The following is an 18,202-nucleotide window of genomic DNA, read 5'->3' as shown; positions in this document are numbered from 1 at the left end:
CTTCTACTACATATGCAGCTGGAGCCCTGGGTCTGTACATGTAGACTCTTTGGGTGATGGTTTAGGCCCTGAGAGCTCTGGTTGGTTGGTATTGTTCTTATAGGGTTGCAAACCCCTTCAGCTCCTTCAGTCCTCCAATGTGGACCCTGTTCTCAGTACAGTGATTGGCTGCAAGCATCTGCCTCTGTATTTGTCACATTCTGGCACAGTCTCTCAGGAGACACTTATATTAGATTCCTGCCAGCATGCACTTCTTGGCATCAGCAATATTGTCTGAGTTTGGTGCTGTATGTATATGTGCTGAATTCCTGGTTAAGAGCACTGACTGTTCTTCCAGAGGTCTTGAGTTCAATTCCCACCAACCACGGTGACTCACAACCCTCTGTGATGGGATCTGATGCCCTATTCTGGTGTGTCTGAAGACAGCTACAATGTACTCATATACATACAATTGTAATACTTGCTGTTTTACAGGTTGGAATTACTTTTTACCTGATGTTCTGCAGATTTTGTTTGACACATGTTTCCATTTTTCTCATCTGTATTGTTAAGAGTACAGTTGTTGGGTTCCAGAATGATTGCATGTTTAAACTTGGAGCATTGCATAGACTATTTTCAATTCTTTAATCCATTGTCTATGATGTTCTTCATTGACTATGTTTTTTATCCTATACATAACAAAGACTCATTTCACTGTATGTCTCAATGTTTGCTTATATGGTTACTAATAGTTTATAGATTTAGTTCTTATGTCTAATGTCTATATTAGGCTAATATTTATTTATTGAATAAATTTTAAGTCCAGGTTGCTCTCTGGGAGGTTTTACAGTTGTCCCTGTATCATGTGGTAGAGAGATGATTATTTCTCCCACTGAGCCATCTTTTTATTCCTGCCTAAAGCAAGCAATTATAAATGTAACTTGGTCTGGCTTAAATTTGTTAAATATTTTTGTGTATGGGTGTTTTGCCTGCATGTTCGTCTGTGTATCACAAGTGTGGCTGAGGTCAATTGAGGTAAGAAGGAGGTGTTTGAATCCTCTGGAACTGGAGTTACAGATCTCTGTGAACCACTATATAGAAGCTAGGGATTGATTGAATCCAGCTTTTCAGCAAGAGCAACAAGTGCTTTTAACTACTGTGCCACTATTCCAGCCCAATTTTTAATTTTTAATATATAATACTTAAGGAATCTTGGAGACTTTTAGTGAAAAAACTTTGTTGTGTGGGACTAAATTCCAAATGAAATCTACCTAGAGCTGCCTTTGGTGATCAATAGGAGGGAATTGTGGTCCTAAAGCAAACCATCTCAAATTGATTAGTGAAAAATTTAATGATGTGGAGCAAACATTCTCAGTTTTAACTCATAGCTTCATAGGAGCGACCATGCTTCCCTTCATGCATGGTAGTCTTCAGTGCACAAAGAGACCCACAAGTGTGCTTTGTATATGAAAGCTAGATTGGGAGATGCAGCTGGGAAAGAGATGGCTTTTGGGAATCAAAGAGTATGATGTGGACCAGAGTCTTAGCCTTCATGAACCCTTGTATATGTTGTGGGAGTAATAACAACATTCAGGATCATTATGAGAATTTGCTAATGTAACTGCCTGGCAAAAAGCCTGCCATCAGCTTTGAGTTCAAAAGGTTCTTCTTTTACTTTATATCGTGGTGTTATTTTCTCTAGACGAGAAAAGTGTTCCAAAACATGGCTGTGAACATGTTTAACTTGTGAGAGGATTGGCAAAGGGGAGCTCTATTGTATGTTTTGCTGTACAATTAGATAAAAATATACTCTCCTACTTTTGGAGTCTCAGTCCAGCTTTCCATCTACCTTATCTCCTGTCTTTAACGCTTGGATAACCACAGCTCCTTTCCATTAAATTTTACATTGTTTTTTTTTTAATGTCTCTGTTATTGCATGCAATATCTGAGTACTTCAATTTCTTAGGCTTCTCTCTTCCCCTCCCTGGTGTGGTATGAAATAAAGTTCATAGCAGCATTTATAATAGATGAGTAGGCCAAAATCCAAAGGGGGAAGGGTTACCAAGTAATTATCTGGAGGATACTCCAAACACGTACACTTTTCCAATCCATATATAAAATCTGCGTTAAAATTTTGACAAGCTAGAGCCTGTCCCAGCATATATTCCCAAAGTTTATGATTTTAAAACATTCTCTATCACTCCCTGCTCTCTTAAAAATAAAATAATGACTATAATCAGAACAGTCATTTGTTTGTAGATTGTTCCTGGAGAAGGATAGAACTCATTCCTTTATAGTTTTATTGGGGGCAGTGGTGGAAGCTGAGGCAGGTGTTGGTATCTAGTATGGGTGTGTATCTTTATCAAGTGCCCTGAGGACTCACATCTGCATTTTATTATGATCCAATCTTTGGCTCATCTGTTTGATTCATAAACCCTCCAGGGTATATTAATGTTGACCTTCTTATGAGCTCAGCCTAACATTAGGAAGATACTCAGCTCACTTTTGTTCCTACGAATTTTAAACCTACCCTCCTATCTGTCAGTCATCCTTACATGCTACCTCCCAAGCACACAACGGTACATGCTCAGCTGTTAGAATCAAAAGACCCAATTGGAATGTGGGCAGTTAGTTCCTTTTAAATTAGCAGGAAATATAAGTACTCAATGAAACACAACATCCTTCTTTGGATGCAAGATAATTCTCAGTTCTTTGAATTTCCAGGTCTCTGGGTAAAATGATGGTCTTTTCACTTCCAGTCTTATCTGTCTAAGACACACAGTCATGATCTTTTTCTGTTCTCTCTCGTACTTTTTGTACCTCACAGAAAGTGGTAAATGTTAATGTCAAGCAGCTGCCTTGTGCCAATTCCTCCCTCTCTCTTCTTGGTTCTTGTGGTATTATATGTCAAGGCAATATTAATTGGTTTAGTGTTAATCCCACAAGATACAAGCATACAGGGAATTGGGGGTCCCATCTCTCTTCACACTAGCTATATAAAGTGCTGGGTGAATGTAAGGATGCTTTGCAACTGAGCCTGGGAAGTGTTCTGGGGCCTGCAGAATGGGTGCCTGGGGAAGCTCTGAGGATGTAATGATTAAACAAATGGGTGGCATTAGATTGTATCCCATGCCACTGTCTTTTATTGTGCTATAAAATGGCTCCTTTGGGGGGCAATGTGGATTTAAACTTTTCTGTTGTCATCTGTTAGTCGACTACTGGCTTTTAACATCTCTCTCTCTCTCTCTCTCTCTCTCTCTCTCTCTCTCTCTCTCTTCCCCCCCCCCCATCGTATCCTTAACTCCTAAACTCCCTTTTCTTTTCTTGCCTTCTTTGTCTTCCTCCTCTTCTCCATTGCCATCCTTTCTGTTTCCTTTTCTTTTTTCCCCTTGGCTTAAATCCAAACCTACTGGTTTTGCAAGAGCTAATTGCATGGCTTTTCCATCTTTCTATTAAGCTTTCTGAGGCTTATATTTTGATCTCTAATACTTGTAAAATACTCATACCACTTTTGAGAGGTTTAAATGAAATTCAGTGTGAGGAGACATTATCTCACATTGCATGTAGGTATTTCGTCCGTTTAAAACCTTCTTATATCCTAAAACTTACATGGTAGGTTATGAATGGGAATATATGTGGTGAGAGTAAACCTGGGATATGGGACATAAGGGGCTGAATAGTAATTATCCATGTTGTCAGATGTTTCTCATTGGCTGCTTACGTTGCCCAGATAGGAGAAGGAGGTGACTGAATAAAATTCACTTCAAGATGAAGGAATCTACCAGTGTTGTGAACTGAACTGTACCCACTTCTCTAGGCAGAATTCTCTATACAGAAGGCCTGAGACTCAGCACCTCATCATGGACTGTGTTCTTGTTTCCAGGAAGTCACTGAGTACAGCACTGGATTAGTAGCTTAGTGCTATAACTAGTTAGTAATACTAGGTGCATATACAAGGCCTTGAATTTTGACTTTGACTTGGCAAAACACAAAACAAACAAAAACAGTCATTAAAGCGAGGTCAAGGTAGGATTGAATTCCAAGGAGTCAATGAGAGAAACAGCAATGTGAAGAGAGACATCTGGTATGCAAGCAGAGAGATGCCTCTTAATAAACCAAATATCAATAACAAAAATCTCCAGAACTGAAAGATGTTTGGAAAGACCATCAGAGTTATAAGAATAATGCATCTCAGTATTCCCAGTTTCCAAATCTTCTAGTAGTCATGCCCAGAATCCATGGGCTCTACTTCTGCAACTATGATCAGCCTTAGGAGAAGAAATCAGAAATGTTAATTTGTAAGAGTTTTTAAACATGAATGAGGGTTTTTAATTAAAAAAATTGTCCAATGATCAGTGGATGGTCTGATATCTGTCCTGGTGACAAAATGTCGAGGAAGTAATTGAAGATGATGTCTGCTTTGACTGAGCACACAGGCTGGTGTCAGTCATGCCTCTGCATAATGCCTTTTGAGCAGCTGCTCAGAATTATCTCTGCCTTTTAATCCTCTCATTTCAAAGTTGTTCCAGGCAGATTATGCCTAAAAAGCTCCTGTAATTATTATCAATTATTTAGATTTGCTGGTTTAGTCAGTGTCAGATTTTCAGTATAGGACAAGATGTTGTTACTATTAGTACCGTTAATTGCCGAGTTGAAGTCTCCATGACAAATGGACTTTAAAATGTGAGTGGTTTAATGACTGCTAAAGTTTACCAGCTCGGAAACTTGGGGATGAATAGTAATTCCTCACTAAGGAGTAGCCATTAGATTGTGTCTTATGCTACAAGATGAGGATGTTGAAAACTTAGTATAGTGATGTGGTATGTGTCTGTTAAACCAACACTGGATGGTGAGGGTTGAGGTAAACAGGCAGAACCCTAAAGCTTGATGACTATACAGTGTGACCAATTACAGGTTCAGTGACATCACTTTTTAAAATATAAAGTGAATGGCTGTTGAGAAAGACACCTGACTTTTACCTGTGGCCTGTACATGCAGGTACACACATGTGTGAATACACACATGTATGCACCCCACCCATGAAGATGAAAATAGCAGAGACAAATTGTCAATATTAACAAGAATGGAAAGATGTTCTCATAATGTTCTTTTTTATGTGTTCTCCACTTTTAAGGAAAGTTAGAGCAGAGCGACTTGCTGTAATATTGAAATGAGCTTACACATGAACCGTTCAGAGAACAGACGTGATGTGAAGTAATTTCTAAGCATACGAGAAATACCACTGTGATTTTGACTGTGTAATTTTTACCAGACAGTTTAGATGGTCTGGTAGATAAGGAATCAGGCCAATTGAGACATAAATTCTGGCTCTAGCACTAGCAGGCCAAGTGTCTCTGAGAAAATTGCTTGACTCTTTCAAGCCTCAGTCCCCACCCTAGCCTAAAGGGGATTTCTCACTGGATCACTATGTAATGAATGGTACCCACTCATATTTGTATTTATGGCCTCCATGATACTGTATCGATCATTTTCCTGTTTCAGCAACGCTTTTTTCAAATCTACATAATGGCAGGTGCAGAGAGGTAGCGCTACTGTAGTCATTTCCCAGACAAGGACAGTGCTGGCTGGAGATGATAAGTGATGGATCTGAGGGTCTCTGTTCACCAGAAAGATGGTGAGATTCCAAAACCCAAGCAGTGCTTTTGATTTCCTAAAGGGTATAGCCCAAAAAAATGTCTTCACAATTGTTGTCACTAAGTGTTTTATCTGAATTTTTTTCCTTTATATTTTTGAAGGGAAGCATTAACATACATAAACATTAAAATATGAACACTGGTAGAATCTCTCAGTGCTCCTGATGCAGTGCTCTACCTTGTCCCTGCAAGCAACCTCTAGATAATATCAATATTTACTAAACTCAGCTTTACAGTCTCCACATGCTTTGGCTAGTTCAAGCCCGTTTACAACCACTGTGTTCCTATTAGGAATTACCCAACCTTCTATCATCCCAGCTCACCTCACACAGGATTCCTCGTATTTCAGTCTTACTTATTTGGAACTAAAGTTTACTTGCATGTAGCAAAAACACCCATCAAAGATATGATTGAATTAAAGACATACTACACATTTGTTTATATGTACACAGGTCTAAGTTGTGTACAAAAGGAGTCTAATAATTTATGGAAACCATCTCAAATGCCACTTAAGTTTCTGTTTTCAGTGTGTCACATGCATGGGACCTAAGTAAATATTCTATTCACACTGGAAATGTATTCTGCAAGTGCAGGTGTCTATTTGTTCATTCATACCAGCAGTATTAAGTGACATCATGCTATGCATTAAAGGCCCTTGCAGGTCCCAAGAGTACAGCAGTGATTAGAATAAAAACATGAACATATTTCTCTTCTATAGACTTGGAGTTAGAGACACACATGAAGCAGAGGAATGGTTCAAAATATACACGAAGTACTCTGAGTTTGTAAGTATTTGGGAAAGACAGCATTTTGTGATATGCGAATACAAATGCAGGAGCCAGACTCTTTGATATGAATGTTTGATGTATATTAGAGGATCCAGGCCCTCAATGTAACCAGGCACTAAGGAAAGAGGGATGACAAATTATCACTATCCCCAGCCCCTCTGCTGCCTGGGGGCTTAGAGCAAGACTATGTCCTATCTTTTAGAACACATATTAGTCAAACCTTACTCCCTTTCGTAGAGAGACTCTTACTCCCTATCACATAGAAGAAGCCCTGTACACTCTATGTCTATATCCCTATCAATTAGCACAAATCAAATATTAATTAGGCTCAATTCTCTGCAGGAAAAAAACACCAACTCTACTTGCAAACCATAGAAAGAAAATACTGTACCTTTAATCATGGACCTTAAACTTTAATTCATATCCTCATTATACTATTGTTGTTAATAAATATCTACCCTAAAAACATGATCTTCACACCAGTCTAGACCCAGACTTCTTGCAAATGTCTCCAAGCCTAGCCCTGTGTCTCTTGCTACCCATTGTCCATGAGAGAGTTATAAATCTGTTTGTGTTTCTATTTCATCATCTGTAAAAATCAGATGATGATAAATGTCTATCATGCAGGGTGGCCTTGAAATTTAAAGGGTATCATATTGTAATGAACCTTCCATCGTTGAATTCTGTATAATTAACTAATAAAGAGAATAAAGCTTGAGAGGATATAGTGAGCTTCAGAAAGAATAGCTTATGTTTGTTTACATGAGAAAATTCCATAAAAGTAGTGAAGAAACTATGGGAGAAACATTTTCTATCCAGAAGGATTCTGAGAACCATAATTCAAATGTGTTAATCTGCTGACACATTTGGTGAAGAACACAAATATGGTATGTAGGAGACCAGAGAGATTCAGTGACACTTATATAAAGTTTGACCTCAAGAGGAATAGCTGAAGTGAGGCAAGTGTACAACATGCAGAAGGCACAGAATAGATGAACATGTGCAAAATGTGTCTTAAAAATCTTAATAGACATAGCAGAAGAGATGACAGATCTTTGAACTCCATGCAATAGGTTCTTAAACATACACTTTGGAGGCAATGACAAAGATCTGCTGTTTAAAGCAATGAGATTGTGTGGGGGGCAACAGGAAATGAGGGGAGTTGAAGGGGAGCAAGAATGGGACTCAAGATCATGTCCAAACTAAGAGATTGGAGAAAGGAAAAGGATTCAGCCAAAGCCACTGACTCTGAACAGTGAACAGGAAGAGAGTTTTTTTAAGAGTCTTAGAAGCAAAGGGAAAGAGGAAACAGCGTTTGAATTACTGACAAGTTCACAAGTTGAGTCAACATGAGGCTGATGATTGACCTTCAAGTTTCTTAATGTGGAAGTCATTGGGAATGGTGATGATCATGGTTAGGGTGAAGCGTGAGTGCATATGCCATGCTAAATACAAGTCCCTTATTCAAGACAGTAGAAGAGCGGAATTTATAGACAGTAGTATAGAGAATCTGTGTAAAGAATTTTGCTGTCTTAGTATAAGGTGGGGAAACTGAGGACAAAATGCTAAAAATGGACAACCATGGTTAAGAAGTTCTGTTAATGATTGCAGGAGTTGCCTCAAATCATACAGGTGTCAAGGTCATAAGTAAAGAACAATCGTAGGGAAAATGTTGGGGGCTTTTTAAAAAGTTGAAAAGTATAAAGTATGTTCCTGAAGAATGAGGGAGTGAATGGATCATGGGATTAGCACTAGAACACTAGGTAGTAGTTAGAATTCACTTACCAGTTATGTGCATATATTTAAAATAATGAGGTCAAGACATTTTTTTTGAGGTCAGGACATTTATATTTCTACATCATATTGTGCAGGCAGAACTCAGAGAAGGGACTAGACAGACTCACCTAATATTCTAGTTCTACTAGTTGTATGTAAGAAATTACTATATGAACAACAATGGAATTTAACATGGGAAGAATCTGGAAGACATTAAGAATAAGAGGAGAAAAGGTGTCAAAATTTAATTAGGTAGGAAGTGGGAAAGAGTAGGGTGAAGAGAATTATTATTGCTGGATGACAGTGGCTGTAGAAAATGATGGTCTCTATATCTGTAGTATAAATTATGGAGGGAAAAGTCATATGGCAAAAAAATCAGGATAAAGAATGCTGAGTATTGACAATTTAATCTTTCATGTAGGGAACCATCAGTGAGTAAGAGCAATGCTAGAAAAAAAATAAGGAGCTGTCTAGGAAAGGAATCAGGAAAAGTGAACCACAGACTGGTCATTCTTGACATAATTTCTTGTCAAGGGATTCAGAACTGGAGACTCTGATTTAGCTGGAAAAGACAAAAATAGAGATGTAAATAACATCTCCAGCAAATAGGATTTAGGGCTCTCTCTCTCTCTCTCTCTCTCTCTCTCTCTCTCTTTCTCTCTCTCTCTTTCTCCCTCCCTCCCTCCCTCCCTCTCCCTCTCCCTCCTCATTCTTTCTCTTACACACACACACACACACACACACACACACACACACACACACACCATTTTGATTGGGCTCTAAGGAAAACATTCTCAGAGAAGACTGATTCTAGTTGATGTATGAGTTAAGAGGAAATAGTGAGAGAAAAGTTCAAGATTGCAGGAGTTATTTTTATCATTTCTGTGATGAAATACCCGAGAAATAAGCAACCTAGGGAGAGAAGGGATTTTTAAGGTTCATACTTTGAAGACAAAGGCTTGACGGGGAAAGCTTAAGGGAGTTAGTCATACTGCATTTGCAGTCTGAAAGAAGACAGCAATTGGGCTTGTGTTCAGCCCACTTCCTCCTTTTTGTTTAATCTTGGACCCCAGGACAAGAAATGATACTACTCACATGCCCACATTTAAAGGGAGTTTTACCAGCACTGACCTTATCTAGAAAAATTCCTGTCAGGTATACCCAGTTATCTGTTTCATAGATGATTCTAGGTACTGATCAGTTGATAATAGCAACAATCATAGAAGGTATATGAGAAATAATTGCAGTAAACTTGATATTACAACAGGTAAAACAGGAGGGTTGTAGATACTACAGAGTACTGAGATTGGGAACCGGAAAGGGCTCTATGCAAAGTATTGTAGCACTGCACCAAAGTGATGAGCAAAGTCTGAAATTTGAGGGTTTTATTTTTTTAAATACAGACAGGAATAGGGGACTAATGGACTAAAGGCAGATGATGGTGAAGATCAGATTGTCCTGGGCTTGCAACAACTCTATGTCCTCATGGATTTCTGTGGCTGGAAACCTGGATCGAACAAAGTATGCAAGGAGTCGATTTCTACCTGCATAAGTCTGGATCAAAAGTAGGAGAGGTAGCTTTATTGCGTGTGCAGGACTCCCTCTGCACCTTTGACAGCCAACTGAAGAGTTTTGAGGAACTTGGTTACAGCTCTCTGCACACAGACCCTTCTTAGCACTTATCAATGGAGTGTGAATACATTCTTGTGAAGCTCCATTGACTAATGAAGTTGGGTGTCCATTGATTGACCTTTCTGTTGGTGATTTTAATGCTGAAAGTTTTCATGCTGTGGTTAAATATACTTCACAGCTGGCTGTTTTGCACTGGGAATCCTTTATGGAGGAGAAGCGCCACTGGCAATCCATCAAAAGCATAATTTTGTTGTACCAGGCACGTGTTTAAAGAGACCCCTAGGGCAATGGCCACAAGAAAACAAAGACTTCTCTTGCCACTGAATGCCAGGCTTCAGATGTTCCCATGTAGCCCAGGCCTGGAACTCCTCTGGTCTCTGTGCACTCTGATTCCTAGGGATATGGCAATGTCATTTATTGTTTGCTCGGCTGTCCTTGTGGGTTCACTGTCACTTCTTTCTGAGGGTAGTAAATAGCTGACTCTAAGGGAGTCTAGTGCCCTGTGTTTACTGCTCATGCTAATTTGGCTCTGCTGTCAAAGTGTCTGCAGTTTCTGCTGTTCTGTAGGCTGGAAATACACAGCTAGATGCCTGGGAGATGACAAGCAGAAACATTAGAGAGGCCATGCAATGAAGCTGTAAATGGGAGGAGAGTGGATGGGGAACACTGACAAGTGGCAGAGAGAGAAAAGTGACAGAGAATGGATTCCCTGGGGGACAATTAGTGAAATATGCCCCCATTGAAACAGCAGCCCCGAGTTCCAAAGACAATTCTCAATTAAGTCCTCAGATGGTTGGCTGCACAGAGTTGATGAATTGGTTTATTCTTCATCACTATCAGTAGAGTATCTCCAAACATCCCCATCCCCATCTGTTTCATTAACAAATTAACTTAAATCCACCATACCAGCAAAGAAACGGAGTGGCTGCTCCATGACAAGCAGTCAAAATCCCTTCCTGGAACCATCTTCAGAGAAGGCTCCACAGGGACTAGAGTTGAAGAACCAATGTGACTTTTAAGAATGACTTTTGCTTTGAGTTCTCATTTCATTACACAGTAGAAATTATAAGTACAAGAATAAGATTAGAGAAGAATAAATAAACAGATTGCATTATCATCCTTTGTCATCCTGAAAAAGGCTTTTAGCAGTCTCTGGCCATATAATATCGTTGATCTGGTAAGTGATGATTTACAAGGAAAGTTTTAAGAGAATATACTCTGGCCAGTTTCTTCTTATCCTTACAAAAGTGTGAGTAGAGACAGATCAGAATCCACAAGCACCAGCTATGTTGTAGTCTAGGACGGGAGAGTTAAAGGCTTTGGATAAGAGCCAACTAGGCATGTATAGTATCTCTGTCTCTGTCTTAGTCCTTCTCATCAATAGGGAGAATTGATGGTTTTGTTCAGTGCTCTAAGAAATGGCATGAAAATGAAACATGAATTCATGGTTTGGCAAAACAAAGATTTTAGGCAAGAAGAGGTTTATGTGGAGTGTTAAGTGAGACTGGGTAGAAAAGAATGGGGAATGAGAAACCAGAGACTGAGACAACACATTATGTGCAAGTCAACACTGGAGATCTCTATCTATCAACGAGGATGATAAGGCAATGCTGTGCATGCAGATACAAAAGGTCTTGAAGAGATGCTGGAGCTTGTCTGGTTGCTGATGAGAGGAATCTAGGAAGAAGAGAGGAAGAAATTGATGTTGCAGGAGGTAAGAGTTATAAACAAAGGGAGAAAATATTCTTAAGAAGGTAAAAAGAGAGAAAATCCCTTCAGTAAGAAGAGAAACACCCAGATGTGAGATTATTTGAGAGATAGCCATCCAGTTATCGGCCTAGGAAGACAGTAAAAGGCGACTGAGAGTCACACACACACACACACCCTTCACTGTTGGTTTGGATTTGGATGCTTAATTCTGAGAATCTCTTATACCTGCCAACCTTCTATTTTTAACCCAAATTTTGATGTTTTTGAAATGGGGGAGGGTTACACACTTATGCCTTTTGTGATAAAATATTTATTATAAATTCATCATTTCTTGGAAAAAGTACACTGCATTTTTCGCTTCTGAAGAAAGCACCAACAGAAAAGGCAGGGAGAATATTATCTCTAAAAGCTTATGCATCGTGCTCTTAAAATGTTAATGTCCCATTTCCAGCTGAACAAATAAACCTCTACAACTTGGATGCAACTAGTCCTAATGAATGCAAGTGCCAGGCTTGGAAATAAAGAATCCTCCTTTGATTGCAGAAAGCATCTTTCACGAGGGGAAAAAAATCAAGTCATTATTTAAAAATTGTTCCATTAATGTGCCATGAACAAAGGACAGTTAGCTTGAAAAGACCAAGCAGCTTTTATTTTTGAGTACTTTATTTTCAATGGGATTATAAACAAAATCCTAAAGCAACTCTTCAAACAGACAGAACACCAGGATGAAATTCTGAGCCCCTCTGGTTCCCTTATTGTCTACCGGGTCCAGGTTTCTTCTGATCCTTAATGCAGTTTCCAGTTGTTTTCCTGCTATGATTGCCATCGTTGAGCTGGGGGAAGTGGAAGGGTTTGCCGAGGCTACTGCCGGCTGTGGCTCAGTATTGTTCATTAACCAAGTGCGGAGGTAAAAACACTTGCAACATTAGACAGGAAATCCACTTGATGCATCCTTTTTTTCAGAAGGCACCTTAGAAGATGGTATGAATATGAAGCCAGAAGTGAGGATGTGTTTACTTCTTTTATCTGCTTCGTTCTACTCCCTAGTTTTAATTGACATAGACACAGCAAATGTGAAGTCATTGCTAAAGCTATTTTAAAACTTTATAGAGCTTGTTTAGTCATAGCTAAAGGTATACACACACACACACACGTGCGCGCGCGCACACACACACACACACACACACACACACACACACACACACACACACACACACACACTAAATGTTATTTAGACAGATCATGCTCCAGCCAAAACTTATAGCATAATATTGAAACCTGTGGTTAGGTAAATTTGATGGGACTTTTTCAATTATTAATATGGATTCAGGCCATCTTGAGTCTAGAAACCATAATTTGTAGGTCCTGAGATGCTCAAATGAACGTACGACAATAAAGTTGGACTCATCCTATGAACCAGGAAAATATATGGGCTTTACTCTCAGGGTAAAAACTAGTTCCTAGGCTGAAATAATATCCTCATTCCAATGGCCTTCGTAGATCCATGGAGAAAGATGTAGCTGATGTAAGCTGTTGCATGTTGCCTGCTCTATTGTTCATTCCACCTTTCACTAGAGTATATTATTTATGAATTGTTATTTTGGTTCACGCCATTTACCAACTACAAGTGTAAGGACACATTGTCTCAAAAGGATGAATGAATCTCTTTCTAATTCAATTTGAAAAAAAATGTTTAGTTCTTTCATGAGATAAAATTAAAAGTTAGTTACTTAAACTTCAAATAGCTTCTGAAAGTTATACTAAAATACCTGAGGTCTTGGAAATGGATCAATATTTGAAATTCGTGGTGTGTAAAGAGAGGGACCTAAGTTCTAATCCCTAGAACTCTTGCAAAATCTGGATGTGATGACATATATTCACATTCCCAAGTGGGAGTGTGTTTTAATTACCATGACCCAAACACCTTCAAAAAAACAGGCTTTATGTAGGACTTACAGTTCCAGAGGTTCACAGTTACCATCACAGTATGGGACATAGCAGCAGGAAGGAAGGCATGATGTTAACACAAACACGAGCATTGAAAAATCTGGCTGGATGATTCATGTCTAATTCTAGCACTCAGGGGATAAGATAGAAAGTTTGCTGAGAAAGTTTGCCAGTACTTGATATACAAAGTGCTCAAGGCTGAGACTGTGAACCTTAATGGAACCTTGTCTGCAAAACTCTTTTAAAATTTAAGTATTTTCATTGCCTTCAACTATCTTCTTTCTCTACTTCCATACCGACTCTAACCATTCACTTTTGTGAAGTTCCCTGTTGAAATCAGTGAGGTAACACGGAGGTTAGAAAGGCCACATTACACAAACACATACATGAGTGCTTAAGCAAGAAAGCATAGTAAAGAAAATGTCTAGTAGGCTGGCTTATCTCTCCCTTGCCTGCACAGAAAATATGATTATGTACCATTATTGGCAAGATTTGCTTGGTTGCTTTGCTTTGCGAGTTTTCATTACTTCTCTGAGAATATTGTTCACAATCCATTCTGATCATATTCGCTCTTCCTAATCTCCTCCAATTCCTACCCTGCTTCCATAAACTCGTGTGTTCTACGTTGTTGTGTGTTTAAATTCAAGAAGTTCAATTCCTGTTGCCAGTATAGTCTTAAACGTGTGTCCTTTTGGGGGGATTGAACCTAGGTCCTCATGCTTGCAAGGCAAGCAATTTACTGAATCACATTCAGCCTTCATCATATTTTAAGTCCAATTATTTTCCTTTCTTTTTGATTTGGAAAATGTGTCCATGCATACCAAGCTTTCATCAACCATGTCTATTTAGACTCTTCTGCCTTTGTCTTGCTCTGTGCCCACATCAAGAATCTTCCCAGACAGGAAGTTTTAGCCATATCGAACCTATCACCTGCCCCTCGGTCATGCCATGGCTTTTCAGGCAGGGTCTTTCCAGGCTCCACATTTATCTTCTGCTTAAGACCCTAAAGTAATGGAAACCCAGCTGGCATTGGCTGACCACTTTTCTTTCTTCATGCTTTTCCACTCCACTTGACAATTTATATCCACATTACAAATATGCCCTCATTTCATCCTCACTACAACCCTATGAGAATGCACCAAGCATGAATGTGGCCAGTGCAGCCCAGCTATGCTCTGTCAGACCTGATTTCATTATGCTGTAACACATCAAGCACATGTCAACCTTAGTTCCTTCCTATAGCTGTCCTTCCCCAAGACATTCTCTTATACCCCTATCATCTAACTCAAACACATTGCTTTACATGCCCTGGCCTTTTCTAGGTGCAGCTTTCTACATCGAAGTTCCTTAAACTGTGGTTCAAAGTGTGCATTTTCCACACAATTTCATATTCAATTGGCACCTTTCATGGAGATGACATGTGGGCAAAAGTACCATGTATGCTTCACAATTACTACTTGTTATGTCTAGAAAGGGACATCAAGGGAGTACACAGAACATAATCTGAAAGTTGATTTTCAAGACCATGAATCCTTTAGGAAAACAATCTATAGCTACAAATGCAGGACAAAGCACAACCAACCCCTTATACTTTACATATAAAGAAACAGAGTTTGAAAATCATTTTTCTCTACCCACCTAATTGTTTTATAAATTAAGAGAGACGCTGTGCTATGTGCCCTGCATGTCTTTCTGCTTTATGTTTTACGATGAAGGAACCTGCCATGACTGGTCTCTTCACCTCTCTCTGTATAGATCTCTGGACAGCAGGTATTTATTTCTTGTTTCCTTGTCCCAGAACTACTTGGTGCCTTGAGCTTCCCAGCCTTCATTGCTTTTTTTCTTGAAGGTAGCAAACTCCTATCACTGACTGAGCTCTTTAGATAATATTAAATGAACAACCCAGTTCTGATCTGAACTGTCTTGGTGGCTGAGTTAGGGTTTTCTTGTTGTGATGTGTCACCACGATCAAGGCCACTTTTATAAAGGACAGTATTTAATTGACCTGGCTTATAGGTTCTGAGATTCAGTCCATTGTTATCATGGCAGGAAGCATGTCAGTATCCAGGGCGTCATGGCACTGGAGGAGCTGAGAGTTGGACTTCCTGTTCTGAAGGCAAACAGGAGAAGACTAGCATTCTCAGGCAGCTAAGAGGAAGCTCCCTCAGCCCACTCCCACACTGACACACTTCCTCCAAAAAGGCCACCCCTACTCCAACAAAGCCACACCTCCTAATAAATCCACTCCCTGGGCCAAGCATATTCAAAAGCAATGTCTTCCTCTCGTGACAATTGATTAGTTACTCTTATTGATTTGTTACTCTTGTTGTTCTTTTTTTTGCTAGCAGCCTCAGAACTTTTTTAAAAATAAATCCTGTTGGGGAAGCCCTGGGTCCTGCTAAGACTGAACCCCCAGTGAACTAGACTATGGGGGGAGGGCGGCAATGGGGGGAAGGTTGGGAGGGGAACACCCATAAGGAAGGGGAGGGGGGAGGGGGATTTTGCCCGGAAACCGGGAAAGGGAATAACACTTGAAATGTATATAAGAAATACTCAAGTTAATAAAAAAAAAAAAAAAATAAATCCTGTTGTCTTGACCCCCAGATTCTCCTTAATCCCTTTTTTCCTTTTCTTATCCACTACATTCATTGTAGGAGTTCCTGTTCCCTGTTGTGATAAATTGCTTTTGCTATTAGGAATAACCGGAGGGTTTTCCTGTCCCTTACATGTATAGACCCTGACAAGGAAGGTACTGCTTGCATATATTCCTGTTTCAACTCTTTCAGCACAGACAAATTCTATACACTAGACAAACTAATAAATCCCATAATCTAGCTTATGTGGCCTGCCTTATTCAATCAGTGTAATTTGACATAATTACATGAGGGTACGTCCTTGAGAGTAGAAGCAAACTGCTTTCTTTGTAGCATTATTAAAAACTGCACAAGTACCTATGGTGAGTGACAGAGTCTTTGTTTGCACCTTTTTCCCTCTCCTCTTTTTGTCCTTTTTCCATTCTCTCCTTTTATTTCAATGCTTCGATGAAACCCAGAGCCCTGTTCAGGCTAGGCCACCCCTCCATCACTGAGCTCTATTCCCAGCTCTGTCCCAGGCATGAATGAATGAACCTGCCTTCAAACTAATCTTGTGGTATATAGAGAAAAGAGGGTAGATCCACAGAAACTGCACAAGGCAGGGGTCCAAATCGTAAGTGATTAATTCATGATTTGGCTGAGTATTAGAGCATACTTCTCTAAGTAGGCAAGTGTCTGAGCTAGAGTATAGTGGTTCTGCTATAGATGGCTTTTCATCTAGAGCAGTGGTTCTCAACCATCTTAATGCTCTGAGGTTTTAATACAGTTCCTCATGTTGAGGTGACCCCCAACCATAAAATCATTTTGTTGTTATGCCATAACTGTAATTTTGATAGTTTTGAATCATAATGTGAAAATCTGCCACACAGGAGATCTGATACGTGAAAGCAAATGGGTCACAATCCACAGGTTGAGAACCAGTGATCTAGACTAGCATTCTCTTTCTCTATCCTAGTGAGATGTGATGACATAAAAACTAAGAAAAGAGGCTCACTGGGAGGGACAATTAATGCACCAGCAAATTCCTTTGAATTATTCAGTTGCCTTGCATACCACCCTCAGTAGTGGATCCTTGTTAGCATGACTACCCACAACAGCTCTGTTTTCTTTCACTAATATGTTCATAACACAATGGGGTACATGAGTCCATCCTTCAAAACTTTTCTGAGTTGACATTTTTCTCTAAGGAAACAAAGGACATGGTTTTCTGTGTGACTCCAGAAACTTTTGCCTGGGACCTTTTCACCTGCATGATTTCACTAGAAGCCAAAAGTTCAAGTAGACCATAGCTTCAGGCAAGGTCATCTAAAAGGCTTGACAGCATTCCCAGAGATTGCCAAGTACACTCGTCCTTGGTTGGCATCTGGGTGGTTGAAGAACTTGTGCTGGTTTCTCTCAGATCCAGGCTGTTTCTATACCATTATGTCTGTAAATGATGTCCCTAAGTCCATTTTTTCCTCAGACAGTATTATCATTCCTATGGCCACTGTCGTGTTCCAGGCAGAGCTGCTCAAGCATGAATGCATTGTCTTTCCCTTTAAGGAGTTTACTGCCTCAGTGACCTTTATATTTGACAAAAAGGCTTTTTAATCCACCACGTGGCTGCTTTCCTAAGTGGTTTCTCCTCTGGCTGGCATTATTGAATGGGCTTTTCCTGTTGATGGGTGCTATTAAGACATGCTGTCTTCTGTATTGAATCAGAACTGTGTTCTTTTATTTACCTTTATTTTAGGTTTTGCTTGTCTGTAAGGTTCCATGCATGCAGTTATGCAGGGTAGGACAATCACAACAGTATCCATCGAGCATTCTCTCAGAATGCAGCTCATTTCTCCAGCTCCTTCTCATCCTGTTTGGGACCAGTTTGGGGTTAAAAGGTAAGAAGAATAAGCTCTCCAAAATTCTTCTTAGGACTCCGAGGACCAAGATTGTATGATGTATTATTTAGCTTCTAGATTACTCCAGTGTTTTAGTGGGTGGGTATTTGCAATGAGGCCTTTGTTCCAAGCCCTCATTTGACATAAAGAGATTTGTTTTGAGATCCCTGAACAGAACAGAGAAAACATCAGTGAATACTAAAGGGGCTTGTGCTTTTTGCCTATGGTCTGTTACCATGGGCAACCAG

The sequence above is a fragment of the Rattus norvegicus genome, chromosome 1 (genome assembly GCF_036323735.1).
Source record: "Rattus norvegicus strain BN/NHsdMcwi chromosome 1, GRCr8, whole genome shotgun sequence".
Lineage (NCBI taxonomy): Eukaryota > Metazoa > Chordata > Mammalia > Rodentia > Muridae > Rattus > Rattus norvegicus.
This window is presented reverse-complemented; position numbering follows the sequence as displayed.